Source organism: Arachis ipaensis, chromosome B9 (assembly GCF_059453495.1).
Source record: "Arachis ipaensis isolate K30076 ecotype BB chromosome B9, ASM5945349v1, whole genome shotgun sequence".
Classification (NCBI taxonomy): Eukaryota; Viridiplantae; Streptophyta; class Magnoliopsida; order Fabales; family Fabaceae; genus Arachis; species Arachis ipaensis.
This window is the reverse complement of record NC_142444.1, coordinates 128,049,070-128,067,515: the sequence shown is the minus strand read 5'-3', so window position 1 is coordinate 128,067,515 and position 18,446 is coordinate 128,049,070.

The following is an 18,446-nucleotide window of genomic DNA, read 5'->3' as shown; positions in this document are numbered from 1 at the left end:
GAAATATTATTTGTTGGGTAAAAAATTAGAGTAAATGAAGTCATGTACACTAGTATCTTCTGAACATGCAAGATTTTAATTAATATTAATTTACTTAAGTCAATTTAGTTCATCATATCGATTATGTTGTATGATCATTATATTGTTTACACCGTGACTTTTTTTTATGATGAAAAATAAAAAAGAAAGAGACTAATTGGAAAGACAATTAAAAAAGAAGTGGTTGTTTTTTGTATTGTTTGAATAAAGAAAAAATAGATGAAAAAAAAAAGAGATAAGTTTTTGTTGTTTGGATAGAGAAAATTGAGAAGGGATGAAATTATAATGAAATAAAATTATATTAATATGCAAATTATAATAAAGAAAAATCATAGTGTGTATTATATGTGAAATATTCAAAACATCCTAATTAAAAAATATAAATATTTTTTTTATAATGTATTTACACATATTATAAATTATTATAATTTTATAAATTTGATTAAAATTATTTTTCTAATACATATAACGTTTAATCTCTATTATACCGGTTGAGTTGTAACACCCTACCATACAAAGTCTTATGCTTAAGTCATAATTCAGAGATGGCAAGGTATTACAACCTCTAAAACAAAAATTTAGTACGTATAGTAGTATGAATAATTGATTATAACTAAGAGCCTTTGTAGAAAAAGGGGTAAACAAAAAAACGTAACTCGAAAACGCAACACTCCGATCGATAACGTAACGAACAAGGATAAGCTAACGCGAGATCATATATATACAAAGAGTGTCAAAAACGGGAATATCTAGACTCAAAATCCGGTTGTGAAGATAACCGGTCCGAGCATAGTAATATATACATATAATAAAATAAGAAAACCCCAAAGGGACACAAATACAGAAACCTATTCTCCAAAATCCCCTCTAGAAGGAGTCATCACAGTTTGTATTATTTAGTGGAGGTAAAAGTATCTAAACAAGATATATAAACCAAGACGGAGTCCCAAGAACAAAGGATCTTCGCTAATCCAGAAGTCTCCAGCGTGCCTCAGCGAGAAACCTCACGTCCTGCATCTGAAACCACAAAATCCGCATGGGTGAGAACCAGAGGTCCCCAGCATGGTAACAGCTTCCACATATATAATACATAATAATAGAGGAAAGCCGAAGGCAATCCTAGAACTTCCTTCAGATAATATCAAAGCTTATAAACAAACTAAACCGTAAGTGGCAACTGACTAAAGATCCTTCAGTCTAACTAATACTTCCCTTTCCAATTCCTTCAGACCTCCCAACCACCAGCAGGAGTATAATATAGCAAACACAGTTATATCAGATAAGAGATTTACAAATAGGAACAGATAAGGCATTTAGACAATTAGCAAGTAATATGCAATCAAATAGGCAATCTCAAACAATTCATATAGTATGCATATGATGAACGCCTGTCCCTAGTGGCTGATGATATCATCTGTCGGTTATAGAGCCAACCCGACAAGTCCTGGTAGCTAACCATTGGACTGTCCCTCTGTCGCGCATCCCCAACTCGAGTTATACTCATCATAAACTTGATCATAATCATGATCCATATCTATCACCCTCACTGGTGAATAATTACGGGGGCGAGCTCATCCGGGCTTTTCACAGTGCCCGGCCACACTTACGACATAGGGTCACAAGAGCTTCGAGTCTCAACCTGGAGCACGTGGTGACTAGCCACTGCTTCCTCCCAGGGAAACCCTCATCTCCGATAGTGGAAGTGCAAACATTCACAATTCATTCAACAGCATATATGAATTTATACTTAGCCATAAACATGGCTCTGCCGTAACACGGCGATAATCTAGCCATCCGGCTCATGGTTAAATCCATAACCAGCCAATTCATTAACAATTACGGCCTTTCGGCCCATGGCATAACAAGCACTTCCACCGCCATCCTCCGCATCTCACATAATCATCTTTGATCCTCATTGATCATTCATTTTTCCCTTGCTTCACTCGCAAGTTACCACATTTACTAGCCCCTTGCCTCATTGCTAGGCATATTATAATGATTTAAGATATAAGTGGTGAGATCGGAGGCTTAGAAGTATGAAATTTGGCTTTTAAAACTCAAAAATCAACTTTGGGATGAAAACAGGGCCATGCGTACGCGCACTCCACGCGCACGTGTGGATGGCCACAAAATCTCATCGACGCGCCAGCGTCATACGCGCGGGTTGAAAATAACCAAACAACGCGCGAGCGTCAGCCACACGTACGCGTGGGTGCTCTTGCGCCCCAGGCCAAAACTGGCACAACTCTGGCACAACTCTCGGGAAAATAGCTGGGCATTTGGTGCAGCGCATCGACGCGCCCGCGCACACCACGCGCACGCGTGGATGGTGCTTTCTTGAAGAACGGCGCGTACGCGCCAAGTGCGCCTACGCGCGGAGGGTCATTCTGCTAAAAAATTTTCTAAGTTAAAAGCTGCAGAATTTACAGATTCAACCCCCAATCTTTCGACGGACATAACTTTCTCATTTTAAATCGTTTTTCACTTGTTTTTCGAACGGCATGGACATCCCGGATCTAATTTCATTTTTAAACAGATTTGGCACAAATCATAGATCCGTAGTCCAAGTTATGTCCCGTCAAAGCATGCCCAAAAACCATGTTTTCATACAAAACCATAAAGTGCCATTTTCAAAACAAGCCACTTTCAACTCTTTTCAAAATCAATCAAAACATGCCAATTTCATCCCTTTTCTTTGAAATCAATCAAAATGTACCAAAATCAACATCAAGCCATCCTCAACTCACACATTGACATTTTACCAAACTTCCCAAAATTACCATCCAACCCTTTTAACACTTCTCAATCAAATGGCTAAAGGATAAACACAATATCATGTCATACATCCTCCCTCATCCCAATTTCCAATAATACCATTTCCAATCAACCATCATTATACATAATCAACATCATTCTCACCATCAATATGGTACCACCCACCAATTCAACCTTAATCATTCATCAAGCATATATCACAACATGCATTTTCTCATATATCACACAATCAAGGCATCAATATTTATAATCACATATATGATCACATCATTTGTCTCAACCATTTAACAACATCAACCATTCAATGCCTATCTTAGGGCCTCTAGCCTAAGTATTTCCTACCACATTACATATTAGATACGAGAAACCGAGACCATACCTTAGCCGATTTCCCAAGCTCAACCGGAACACTTCCAAACCACTTGTTCACAAGCTCTCAAGGTCTCAACACCTCCAAGAACAGATTTTATCACACAAAACCCTCTCCCAAGCTTTCCAAAATCACCAATCAAGCTCCAATATTCACATATAGACAACCTAAGCCACAATCATCATACCCATACACAACATCTCAATATCCAACATCATAGAACAACAAATTACACTAGGGTTGAGAATCTTACCACACCCAAGGTCCAAGGAGACAAGATTAACCTTCTCCTTCAAGAGAGTTGGGTCCTATAACATCAAAGAGCCCAAAATCTCAACATTTCATCCAGGAAGCTCAAAAATAAGGACTGGAATTTCGAAGAGCAAAACGTGGCTTACCTCAAGATTGATTGTATGGGTTTTGTAGAGCTCTCTGCGGTGAACGCATGGCCGCAAACGGTGCGGCAATCGGAGCTCTAGATCAAAAGTTATGGTGGTTTGAAGATCAAGTGAGAGATAGAAGTTTGAGAGAGTGTTCTTCCCCTCGCTTACTCCATTTCAGCGTGTTTGAGTGATAAGTGAGGAGAGAAAGTGCTGAAAACTAGGGTTTTGGTTTAGTTTAGTTGGGCCAAGGGCCCATTTTGGGTCCGGTTGGACCGGTTTGGCCCGTTCGGTCCAATCTTGGTCCGATTTCTATAAAATTGGTACTGAAATTCTCGTCTCAATCTCCTCTATTATATTAAGCCATAAAAATAACATTTTTGGCTTTCTAGAATAAATTCTCATTTATGGGTTAATTAGCCATTAATTAACTGGGTCTTACATGAGTCACCTTTTTATTGAGTTTAAACAACTTTATATATTTTTTTAAATTAAAATTTCAAAATCAATAATTAAAGAATTAATTATAGAAAAAATGTCTTAAGTTATTTAACGTATAGAATGCATAAAATAAATAAATTTGAATTAAAAAGGTAAAGATTAAAAAAAGAATTATATTGTTATTATGTGTAACAATATTAATATAAAAATTTACTTACATTATTTAGAGATTAGTTATGTACAAACGAGATTAACTTTATTTATTTCGTCAATTCTATTTAGTTTGAACAAAATTGAAAAATTTATATTCAAAATACTCTTTGTTTCCATGTATAATTCTAATAAATAATAAAAAAAATATTCCTTCAATCTTATATTGACCATCTATATTTATATTTAATTTTATTATTTTTTAAAATATTAATTTTTATTTTAATTATTATGTCACCATTACTATTATGTTGCATTTTTTTTCATTCTATATTTTCTGCTTCTATTCGCCCCAACCATAATCAGCTACCACCACCATATCATTATCACAACCCTCAGTTTTGTTTATCACTTTTATTTATAATTACTTATTGTGTTAACTTTCATCTAATGAAGACATCATTTCTTCTTTGATTTGAATATCTACATATATAATTATTATATGGATACTTATTTTTTACAATTCCTTGTAAAGTTATTTTCATTATGTTAAGAAGACATTTAAAATATCAAGCATTCAGAGTGTTGATTTAAAATGATCAAAATTTGTCAACAATTACAAAAAATAATATCAAATATATTATATCTTCTTAAAAGGATAATATTATACTGACATCACTATTATGCCTACTATTAATATATACAATTGACTCATAAAATGGTTGACATTATTAAGTAACTCTCCTACTGTTACCAATATTTATAATAATTCTTAATCTTTCTCTAAATGGAATAGGTCAACCTATATTTCTCCAAATGATACAATATTCGAGATTTTGTTAAAGTTTTGTTTTTAAAACAGAATAGTAACTATTAATTTGTTTTTTTTTTTTTTTTTTTTTTTGTAAAATTTTGGAAATTAATTTTTATAATTTTAAGTTACAAATTTGGGATAAAAACTAAATACATTAGTAAACAATAGATAATTATTAGATAAATAAAAAAAAATTTATAGGTGATATAATTTTTTTAAGTGTATACCATAATCAAATTTGAACTAGTTTAGGTATAATACTAAAATTATTACGTTCTGATTTTGCATAACAATAAAGATAAAATTTAATAAAAGTTTGTAAATTTATTTATTTTTTCAATTGTTATGGACCAATCGAATAATTAATTTTGGTTTGTGACCAAAGTGTATAGATCGAAATTTTTTGGGGACTGAAATGAGTAAATACTCTAGAATTTATTCTATTTGTCCATCACTTTTAGTCCTCAATTCAATTCAATTAATTTATCACATTACGTTTCATAAAACTAAAATAATAAAAAAAAATACCAAATAGAAATTTTAACAACAAAACATCTGAAAATTTAAAAAAAAGAACAAATTACAATGCTCTAAAAATATCACTCATTTCACTGTCACTAAAAAATATCACTCATATGACTCCAAAAAATAAATTAGCCCTTCAACAATTACCACTTGCATCGATTTTATTACGATTGATTCAAATTTTCTTAATTAAAGTGATTTACATCACAAGTAGAAGTCCATTAAGAAAAGGATATTAACCATAGTCATTCCTCAACCCTGGACCGTTATTGTGGGATTAACCGATCTATGATTTAGCAAGTCACGAGTATCCAACTGCACGCCCTTTTATATTTTCAGAGCTTTCTCGGTGCATGCGCTGATTTTGCGTGCAAAAGTGATCTTCACGTTAACAGAATGATTAACTAAGACCTATTCAAGTCATAGGGCACTATTCTATAGATTGCAAAGGGTTTATGAAATCTTTCTCTTTGTTCGGGGAGTTTCCAACTGCCATGATCACCTAAAATGTCAAAATACAAATTTTCAATATGCCCATCCTAGATGTTGTGGAGTTAAGGTTGGGGCCTTTAATTTGAATTCGAATGTATAAATAAAAACCATGCATCTGATACCTGTAAACTTCGTTCGAGCAATTTTTCCGAGTATCCTTAAATTTAAATATTGATTTTGTTAATGCGATGGATACAAACGTCCTAAAAATGTATTATATATTAATAATTTTATAACCAAAATGTGTCACATGTTACTCGATCTGTCATTCTAATTGGAATTAAATGTTTTCGTCCAAAATTAAAGAATCTTCCCCTCTTCCGTTCTTTCTTTCCTATTTCTCTCATTCCTTCACCGAGTCTATATGTCTTATATATCATTAATAATGACTAATTACAAACTTGACAATAAAAATATGTAATATGACATTTTTTTTTAGTGTTCCTAAGTAAGTAAAATTAAAATATTAAAATTAACATTAAAATATGCTATATTATGTGTTATATATTTATATATTACTAATAACTAATTTAATAACCAAAATGTGTCCCATGACATTCTATTATTAAAAATACTACTTAAAAATCGTATTTTTTTTGTTTTGGTACGAAGACTGTGATGTTCTCCCTTTGTCGATCTTTTCGTTAAAAAAGTTTGATTCTATCAATTTTTGTACCATACCATATAATGTCAGGACAAAGCTAGCGTAGTTTTAAAATATTAATCTTCCATTGATGTTATTACAGGTGAAAATACTAATATTGAATGAAGTTCATTTCTCTTCAAAGTGAATTTTATAGCGCCTTTTATTATAGTGTCTAAATTGTCTAAGTTGTCTAACTTGCAAACGCATATGAAATTTTGTTATCTAACGGTCTAATCCACGTCCGGTGACGGAACCATCCCCTAATTTGAGTGGGCCATGGTCCCGTCACCCTCTTTAACTTCAACTATACAATATATAAATTTGTTAGTATACTTTTGAAAATTGATATTTCGATGTATGTTATTAAAATTATTAAAATTTGTTAGTGTACTTTTGTGTTCATTAAGTAGCACTGAGTTATTAATTTCAAATATTTAATTTCTTTCTACCAATCATAATATTTATATAAGTTATTATTTTATTTACATATATTTTTTTTGGTTCGACATTCAACCATTGCCAGAGCTTTGTTGGGACAATGGAAGCTTTTGTAAGTAGTTCTACTAGAAATAGAGTTTTTTCAGACAAAAATTTCAGACAAAATTTATTCTGTCTGAATGACTTTTTATTTTCGGACAAATTTGAGACAAATGTTGAACAATTTTTAGTGGAAGTTTTGGAAGAATATATTCTATCCTAAATTTGTCTAAATTTTGTCCCAAATTTTGGCGCCAAATTTTTTCTGGATGGCGCCAAAATTTTCATGCAGATTAGCAATAAATTTTGGAAAAAAACTATAATTCGTCCGTATTCTATCTGAATATGTGCAATAACTTCAGACGGATTTGGGACATATTTTAAAAAATGTTAATTCTATCCCAAATTTGTCTATAATTAGTCTTAAATGCTTTTACTAGTTAACCCTTCGAAATAGCCAAATTCTTTTCCCACAAATTTGGGACAAAAATAACATCATTTGTAAATTCTGTATGAAAGTGCATCAATTTTCAAACGGATTTCATATGTTTATTGAAAAATTATAACATTTAGTATAAAAATATTATTTATATTTTAAATTTGTCTATGATTTGTCCCAAATATTTTTACTATTCTAAAATAAACTTTTTTTTCTCTAAAATAAAGTTTCTTTTTTCACCATAACCTGTGCTTTTGACACATATTTCATAATTCTGAGTTAACTTTCCACTAGTTATGAGATCTTGTGTGAAACTTGAAGCCATTGACTTTGTAGATAGGCCAACATCTAACCATTCTCAAAGGACCCCATGCCAAGGAATGAATATTAAAATTTGTCACATTATTTAAAGGATCATGAATTATATAAACACCATAAAGAATTTGGAGAAACTTTTACTTAGGATCTTAATTGAAACCTATCGACATGTGTATTAGAAGTCTTTAGTACGAGTTGTGAGATGGATCGGAGACTTGCTCTCCGAGAAGGTTGTTGGCTTGTCTGACTGGAACAATAAGAGTGGATACTTGCAAAGACACTCCGATGCTCAAGTCAAAATGAATCTGGAAAGTATAAGTGTATGGAATGAGTAACGTAATTGAAGGGTTTCTCACTCTTATTTATATAATTCGAGGTAGTTATCTTATTTTATTCATTAATATAAAAGGAATATTTAGTTTCGAATATTAATTTTACTAAATATTTATCTTTTAAGATTATTATATAACGAAGATTTAAGAACATAATTTAATTCAAATATTTTAAAATTAATATTAGATATAATTTTTTTTAAATATTTATCTTTTAAATATTAATACTATTACGGCCCAGCCCAAACGTCATGCGGGCCGACCCGACCCAGAGGCCACCCAGCCCGAACGGGCGAGCGCGAGACGCTCAACAACCGACCCAAACACGCGTCCTTTACAACTCACTGCTACAGCTGTATTGGAAAGCTTCGAGGAAGGTGGGTATGCCCTCGCGGGACCCACTCCTGATAGGGTATATATGGGGAGGGTCCTACCCCTCCCCCAAGGTACGTCACCCTACTCCAAATTCTCGCATCACCTATACACTCTACTGACTTGGGCGTCGGAGTGTCATTGCAAGTGACACCCCCCTCACTTCATCAAGAGATCGGCAGATCGGCAGCCAACGCAAACCGTTCCCATAGTCCAGACCGAGGCAGAGACCCATCTTCACACACAACCTCCCACCCGAACCGTCCGGTAGCTTGACTTACCGAACATTGGCGCCGTCTGTGGGGAATCTCCCCAACATGAATTTTGTTTTGGTTTCTGGCGTGGCCGACGGTGGGGCTGAGACCCGCAGAGAGGGGATAGATCCCCGAGGCAGTGGGGTAGCCGCTGGAGCCCTCGTTCACGAAGGCAGCAGATCTCCCCCGCGACACACAGAAGGACGACCCTTTGGAGGAACAGGCAGCGACAGCACCAGGATAATACAAGAGCTGCACCACAGGCTGCAGAACTTGGAGCGAGAAGTAGCCAACCATGAAAGTCGTCAGCCCACTCCTAGTCAGGAGCTTTCCCGATGCACTCAAAGGAGAGAAAGGAGTCTCCAAAGGAGTCGCTCCAGGCGCACCTCGAGCCCCCGGACAGAATCAGAAAGCCAGGAGAGCAGAGAGGTGCCAAGGAGAAGGCGAGACCCACTGGTCTACAACAGATCACCAACGAGAGACACCGAAGAAAAAGACGGGAAAAGCGGCAGAGGACGAAGAAGGAGAAACCGACCACCGCAAGTGCATCGCCGAGAAAGGACGAGGAGAGGCTGGCCTAACAGAGAGCATGGCAGGGAAAGGCAACCGGTGATCATAGGGGAAACCCCTCTCCAACACTCGATCCTTGGAGTACGACTACAAAAGCACTTTGACAAGCCGACAGATATGAGGTACGACGGTACCCAAGATCCCCAGGAACATCTAATGGCCTTCGAGGCTAGGATGAACTTGGAAGGGGTAGGTGACGAAGTGAGATGCTGCGCTTTCCTGGTCACCTAGCAGGATCTGCAATTCCATGGTTCAACAACCTCCCGTAAGGCTCCGTAGTCAAGTTCTTAGACATCAACCGCGCCTTTTTGGCTCAGTTCACTACCCGCATTGCAAAGGTGAAGCACCCAATCAACTTACTCGGGGTGACACAAAGACCCGGAGAGCCGACCGGGAAATAGTTGGATAGGTTCAACGACAAGTGCTTAGAAATTGACAGCCTAACCGACTCGGTGGCCAGTTTATGTTTGACGAATGGACTTCTAAACGAGGATTTTAGGAAGCATCTTACCACCAAGCCAGTGTGGACGATGCAGGAAATCCAGAATGTGGCTAGAGAATATATCAACGATGAAGAAGTTAGTCAAGTGGTGGCGGCCAACAAGCGGCAGCCCGCCTACAACCAACCCCGGCAGCACAATAGCGGGGAAAGAATGAAGGAGCATGCCAAAGACGGAGTGCCGACCAAGACATCCAAGCCGTTTCCCCGAGTAGGAAAATTCACCAACTATACCCCCCTTACAGTCTCCATTGTGGAAGTCTATCAACAGATAGCTGAAAAGGGGATCCTGTTGAAGCCCCGACCTCTGAAGGACAGAACTGGAGGGAACAAGAACCTTTATTGCGATTACCACAAGGGCTATGGGCACAAGACACAGGATTGTTTCGACCTCAAGGATGCACTAGAACAAGCGATCCGGGATGGAAAGCTAGCCAAATTCTCCCACCTCATCAGGGAGCCGAGGAGACGAGACAGGGACCAAGATAGAGACGACAAGAGCCACACGGTAAAGTGACGCCAAGAGCCTGGGGACCACGACCATGGCCTTACAATAGTAAACGTGGTGATAGGAAGAGACGCGACTCCAAGGTCGAGGTCGGCACACAAGAAAGACACCAAAGTCCTAGCGATCTTGTTATCTAGCCCTGCGCCAAGCTCCAAGAGGATTCCGCTAATATCATTCGGTCCGGAGGACCAATGGTTTGATGAGATCGTGGAAAGCCCCCAATGGTCATCACGGCCAGAGTGGGGACCGGTCTGATCAAGTGAATTCTCGTTGACACCAGCGTTGACTCGAATATCATGTTCCGCAACATGTTCGATGCTTTGGGCCTCCGAGACGCCGATCTAAAAACTCACCAGCACGGTGTAGTAGGGCTGGGTAACCACTTCATCAAGACCGATGGGATAATCTCCCTACCAGTATCCATAGGACTTGGACAAGGAAGAAGATCGGTAATGGCGGAGTTCGTGGTTCTACGAGACTCCACGGCCTACAATGTCATCATGGGAAGAAAGACTATCAACGACCTCGGGGCAGTGATCAGTACAAAGATGTTGATGATGAAGTTCATCGCTGATGATGGATCCGTGGGATTCATAAAGGGAGACTTGGAAATGGCGGTCGCCTGCGACAATGCCAGTCTCTCATTAAGAAAGAAATCCAAAGAGGCATCAGGAGTATTCCTCACCGACCTGGATACTAGGGTTGACGACAAGCCTAGACCCGACCCGGAAGGGGACTTAGAAAAGTTCAGAGTTGGCGACTCCGAGGAGAAGTTTACCTTCATGAATAGAAACCTCCCACACCAATTGAAAGAACCTCTAATGGAAATGATCAGGGCCAACGGCGACCTCTTCGCCTGGACTCCAGCTGACATGCCGGGGATAGACCCCCAGCTCATGTCTCATCGCCTGGTCGGCCCAGAAGAGAAGGAAAATGTCGCAAGAAAGGGCAGAGGAGGTGGCCAGGCAGACAGCCAGCCTTCTCGAAGCAGGATTTATACGAGAACTCGATTACTCGACCTGGCTGTCGAACGTAGTCTTGGTTAAAAAGCACAATGGAAAATGGAGAATGTGCGTGGATTACTCCGATCTTAACAAAGCATGTCCCAAAGACTCCTACCCCCTCCCCAACATAGATGCGCTCGTCGACGTGGTGGCGGGATATCGGTACCTGAGCTTCATGGATGCTTACTCAGGCTATTATCAGATACCGATGTACCGCCCAGACGAGGAGAAAACGGCGTTCATAACGCTAGGAGGAACATATTGCTACAAGGTAATGCTGTTCCGGCTGAAGAATACTGGGGCCACGTACCAAAGGTTGATGAATAAGATATTCAGTAGCCTTATAGGCAAACCGGTAGAAGTCTACGTAGACGATGTCCTTATAAAGACCACCCGGCCCGATGACCTCATAAGCGACCTAGAAGATGTATTCGCCTCCCTCCGACGACACGGCATGAGGCTCAATCTGCTTAATTGTGCCTTTTCCATGGAGGCAGGAAAATTCTTGGGGGTCATGATAACCCAGAGAGGGGTGGAAGCCAACCCAGAAAGTGTGAGGCGATACTCCAAATGAAGAGCCCAGGATGCGTCAAAGACGTTCAGAGACTGGCCGGAAGGCTCACCGCACTATCTCGCTTCCTCGGGGCGTCGGCTGCTAAAGCTCTACCATTTTTCAGCTTGATGAGGAAGGGGATAGCATTTGAATGGACCCCGGCGTGTGAAGAGGCGTTCAAGCACTTCAAGGAGATACTCGCGACACCGCCAGTTCTCGGGAAACCCAAGAACAGAGAGCCGCTATACCTGTACTTGGCCATAACTGATGAAGCGATGGCGTCGGTATTAGTACGAGAAGAAGGAAAGACCCAACAACCGATCTATTTTGTGAGCAAAGCACTACAAGGAGCGGAGTTAAGATACAGCAAGTTGGAGAAGCTAGCACTCGCGCTCCTGACCTCTTCCCGCAGGTTGCGGCAATACTTCCAAGGTCACCAGGTAATCGTAAAGATGGACCAAGGAATCTGCCAGGTACTACAAAAACCCGACTTAGCGGGAAGAATGATGACTTGGGCTATTGAGCTGTCCCAGTATGACCTACGATATGAGCCTAGGCATGCGATTAAAGCACAGACCATGGCTGACTTCCTGGTAGAAGTTACAGGAGACCCAACCGAGAAACCGAGTACACGGTGGAAGCTCCACGTGGACGGAGCTTCCAACTAGACATTCGGGGGAGCAGGGATAATCTTAGAAAGCCTGACGGGTGTCGTGTATGAACAATCAATCAAGTTCGAGTTTCCCGTGTCTAACAACCAAGCGGAGTACGAGGCCCTCCTAGCCGGCTTAGCCTTGGCTAAGGAGGTCGGAGCCACAAGGCTGGAGATATGTAGCGATTCACAGGTCGTGACGTCACATCAACGGAACATACCAGGCAAGGGACTCGCTGTTGCAGAAATATCTGGAAAAAGTAAAAGTGTTAACCAGACAGTTTGATGAGGTTTCGGTGCAACACGTCCCAAGGAGAAGGAACACTCGAGCAGACCTCTTGTCAAAACTGGCAAGCACAAAGCCAGGAGCGGAAAATCGGTCTCTCATCCAAGGCTTAGTAAAAGAGCTGACAGTTACCCTCCATTTAACAAAGGTAGACCCCTCTTGGATGGACCCGATCACCGACTTCCTGGAAGGTGGCAAGCTCCCCGAAGACGAGAAGTTGGCAAGAAAGCTAAGAAGGAAGGCAGCCAAGTATGCAATAATACAAGGCCAGTTGTTTAGAAAAGGGCTAAGCCAACCCCTACTGAAGTGCCTGCGTTCCGACCAAACAGACTACGTGTTACGAGAAGTCCACGAGGGATGCTGTGGCCACCATATCAGGGGGACGACTCTAGCTTGTTAGGGCTGGGTATTACTGGCCTTCGATGATGACGGACTCTAAAGCGTTCGTAAAAAAGTGCGAGAAGTGTCAGGAGAACGCCAACTTCCATAAGGCTCTACCAATAGAACTGAGCTTCCTACTGACCTCCCGACCATTCTCACAATGGGGAGTCGACCTGTTGGGTCCGTTCCCGATAGGACCTGTCCAGGTAAAATACCTGATCATTGTCATCGATTACTACACCAAGTGGGTAGAGGCCGAGCCACTAGCAAGCATATCCTTGGCCAACTCTCGAAGGTTTATGTGGAGGTAAGTGATAACCAGGTTTCGAATCCCATAAATCGTTATCTCTGATAACGGGACGCAGTTCACTGATAAGAAGTTCGGAGAGTTCCTCGCCGGCTTGGGCATAAAGCAGAAGTTCTCATCTGTGGAACACCCCCAGACGAATGGCCAAGTTGAGGCCGCAAATAAGGTCATCTTGTTAGGCCTCAAGAAGCGGCTTGACAAGAAAAAGGGAGCATGGGCTGACGAGCTCGCTTCAGTCCTCTGGTCCTACTGCACAACCCAGCAATCATCTACTGGGGAGACCCCTTTTCGCCTAACGTACGGGGTGGATGCTATGATACCTATAGAGGTTGGCGAGCCGAGCCCACGGTTACTTTTGGGAGGAGTGGAAGAAGCTATGGAAAAAGACCTGGTAGACGAGACAAGAGAAATGGCCCATTTGTTGGAAGCAGTGCTGAAGCAAAGAATGGCCTTGCGCTACAATGCTAAAGTACTCAGAAGAGAATTTGAGCAAAATGACCTGGTCCTGCGACGCAACGACCTCGGACTGCCGACTCAAGGAGAAGGTAAGTTGGCGGCGAACTGGGAAGGCCCATACAGGATAAAGGAAGTAATCGGCAGAGGCACCTACAAGTTGGAAAGACTCGACGGCAAGGAAGTCCCGAGAACATGGAACACGAGTAACCTAAGAAGATTCTATTCTTAGAACAGATGCGCTGAAGAGGCGACCTACAAGGCTCTATAAGACCCAGGTTTCGCTTTATCATTAAATAATTTACTTTTGTCAAATACTTATTTGCCATAGATCTAATTAACTGCCGATTAATGTTCACTTGTGATTAAATTTACTTTTTCCCCTTTTACACATCCCATGGCAACAAATTTCTCACGATACGTGGTAAATGAGACGACGATACGGTAGCCCGGGACTGATCACCCCGGGAACCATCCAAATTAATGCCATAATAAACGGCTATAGCAATAATAAAGCCACAACTCAGCTCCGTCGAATTACCAATGCAACGGTAAACAAACACAAGTCACAAGCCAATACCAACAAAACAGTAACAAAATAGAGCAAAAGGCACAACCAAGTAAGAGGGGAAGAACACTAATCATAAGCCGACCAGGCGACTACTAAAGTAGTTTAAAGTTAAGATCCAACATGCACAACAACAAAGTTCACCAAACTACGCGACAAGGTCTACGAAAACTACAAAAATCATACAAATTTACAGAAATCACTTCTTCGGCATATCGACAATTTCGCCGTCCCGAATGGTCTTGAAGACCCCAATTGCCGATGTGTCAAAATCAGGAGCCACAATCTTCACTTGGGCCTTAAGGGCCTCTTCAGTCATCAATATGGCACTTTTTCCCTGTTTCACGGTCTCCTTGAACTTCTTCTTAAACTCAGCAGCCTCGTCCTGGGCAGTCTTAGCCGACGAGACGGCCTCATCATGCTCCTTCTCCAATGCGACCACCCGGCCCTGAGCAGCATTGAGCCGGCCCTCCAAAGTCAGCTTTCGCTCGGTTAACCGGGAAACGGATGCATCAGAAGTCTTCAATTTTTCCTCAGCCACTGTGGCCTTCTCCTCGGCAGCTTTGAGCTTCTCGTCTGCTTTGGACAGCTGCTCCCGAAGTGTTTCAACTTCCTTAAATTGGTTGTTGGCCTTAGCAGAGGATTCGAGCTTCCTCTGCACTGACTGCATTTCCGACAAGGCAAACTCGGCCTTCCTTGCTATGGCGGCACCGCGAAGGAGAGAACGGTACATCCACCTCGCCTGTCCAGGGAGGTCGGAGCCATGGAAATATTCCTCCGTGCCAGGAAGCAACTGGGAGTCTATAAAGTTCCCGGTATCGAAGTTCCTCTCCATCACAGTAAGGGCTCCTTCAGGGCTGGAGGACGACCTCTTCCTCTTCAGGTTGCTTATGACCTTCACATCATCCTCCTCGAATTATGGATTGGAAGTCGAGTCCTCGCCAGTGCCGACCGCCTCGTCTCAAACGGGAGAGACACACGCCCCGTCAGCATTTTGGGCCGACACCTCGGCGGCATTGGGGGGAGGCACCACCTGATTCTCGTTATTTTCAGGTGGAGCTTCCTAGTTCTCGTTGGCCTGCTCCTCATCGCTGTCACCAGCAAGTAAGGTATTGAATAAATTTTCAAGGCTGGCCACTTCGGCAGACATCCCCACTGCAACAAAATAGTGAAACCCGTTAGTCGTGAAATCGGCATAACAAATCAAAGCAACAGTAATGCAAGAAACGCAAGTTAAAGTTACTCACAAATATAATTTCTAGCGACCTCCCGGTCACCCATAAGGAGATGGGGGTTCACATGGTTTTTTCCAAATACAGCCAACAACATGTCAGCAATTCTTTTATCCACAGAGGACATCCCTTTGTATGTTACCTTAGTAAAGGCATTGGACCCTGCCCCGAAACTCTAAGATGTCGGGATGAGGCGCTGCCCTTCCAATGACAACCAGAAGGGATGGCGACCTCTAGCGGGGCGTACCTTGAAGTACTTGTCCTTGAACCCGTGGTAGGAGTCCTCAAACAAGCCAAAAATCCTCCGACCCTGGGTAGACCGGAAGGACATAAACCCCTTTCTCGCCTTCCCTTCTTTAGAAGGATTCATAAGGATAAAGAGGTAAAGAAACACATCGACAGACACCGGCAGCTCTAAATATTCACACACCATCTCAAAGCAGCGGATGGAAGCCCAGCTGTTCGGATGCAACTGCGATGGCGCCACGGAACACCGGTTACGGAGCACCATTTGGAAAGAAGAGAAAGGAAGGCGAACCCCCAACTGGGTAAACATTGCCTTGTAGAACCAGATCCAGTCGGCAATTCGGGGGGAGTGCGGGTTGAGTTCGTATATCTATTCATGAGGGGTGGGGACGAAAACATCATAGTTAGATTCCTCGTCAGTCCCGCCGCACAAGTACTCGGCTTGACGGAACTCGGTCAGCTCCTCCACACCCATTTGGTTAGGGAAATCCTTTATGTCGGAAGTCACCCAGGCATACTGATGCGTGGCAGAAGTTAGACCAATTAAGAGAATATTAATAAGAGAAATGCGTTGCAAGTATAGCCCTTAATCAGCTAAAGTCTGTCTCACCAATTTAAAAAGGGTTGTCACAAAAATTAGAATTAAAAAATACTGGGAGTATGAGTCCCAGGTCGTCTCCCAACGAGTTGCAGGAAAGAGTGCTAATTTATTAATCAGAAATTTTCTAGAAAAGTTGAGTTTTGATAATGAGTAAAAATAATTGTAAATTAAAGCAATAAAAATAAACTAAGAACAATTATTGATATTCTAAATAAAAAGCCTTAACTGGGGGAATGATTAATTGGAAGTTCTATCCTTGTAGGAATCTTCTCAAGTGTAGTGTAAAGAGGTTGTTATTTTCACTTAGTTAACCCTTACTAAATAAAGGAAAGTCAAGTGATTGAGCTAACTCTTACCCGCAAATCCTAGTCCTCTCCCTTGGGAAGGTCTAGCGTTAGTAGGTACAGGATTAGCCAACAACGTCCAATTTAAATAAGCACTTGAGCATTCCAACTCAAGTGTCTCCTCTTAATCAACCCCCATGTCAAGTAGAAAATCTACTCCATTGACATGGAATTAATACTCATAGAAATATAAAAAGACATAATTAAGTGAAATAAAATAGAGATTTAAAATTAATTAAAAATAAAAGTAACTATATATATTAATAAATTCAAAATGCAACATAATTAATTGAATAGGGTCAATGATCAACATGAAAGAGTAAAGGAATAAGGAAACAAACTAAAGTAGTGTCTTCAATGGAGGTAATGACTCTTCAGCATCCAAAATCCAAAGCAAAAGCATAAACTATCAATGTAAAGTTAATCTAGATTCTAATCTAAAACTAAAAGTAATCCTAATATCGATGTATCTGAATGTGTGTGGATGCGTATTGAGTCTCTGCATGTTCCCTAGCTTTACTCTGTGTTTCTGGGCCGAAAACTGGGTCAAAACGCGGCCCGAGATTGCCCCAGCGTATTCTGTTATTTCTGCAGATCGCGCAGGTCACGCGTACGCGTTGTCTATGCGTTCGCGTCATTCGACGAATTTCCTTGTCACGCGTTCGCGTCGTCTACGCGTTTGCATCATTCGTGCAGATTCCACTCCACGCGTTTGCGTCAGGCACGCGTTTGCGTCGCTGCAATTTCTTCATTTCGCACGCTCGCGTGAGCCATGCGATCGCATCAGTGTTCGCTGGTCATCTCCTTGGTTTCTTGTGTTCCTTCTAATTTTGCAAGCTTCCTCTCCATTCTCTGAACCATTCCTGCCCTATGAAGCCTGAAACACTTAACACACGGATCACAGCATCGAATGGGATAAAGGAGAATTAAAATGTACAAATTAAAGATCTCTAGGAAGCAAGTTTTGAACCATAAACAATACTAGGAAGGAATTATAAAATTCATGCAATCTATATGAATAAGTAGGTAAAGACTTGATAAAACCACTCAATTAAACACAATATAAATCAGAAAATAATGGTTTATCACATATCGATTGTAAGCCGTGCCTGAGGCGGAAGCCCGTGCAACGTGACCGGGGGCCATACGCCCATACCTACAGTGGGGGCACCACTAAGTTAGTCTAAGAGACCGGGAGGTCAGAACTAACCTAGAGACTACAGCGTGCTCATCCAATAACTACAACCAAACATGACCAAAGCAAATCCTAGAAAATCTTAAGCAAAGGCTAAAAACCAGTGTATTGGAATGGTAACCCCTCTATTATGTCTACCTAACACTAGTGTCATTCATGCAAGACAATCAGGGGAATAACATGCACACCAAGGCATGAACAATAAATTTAAACCGCATGAAGT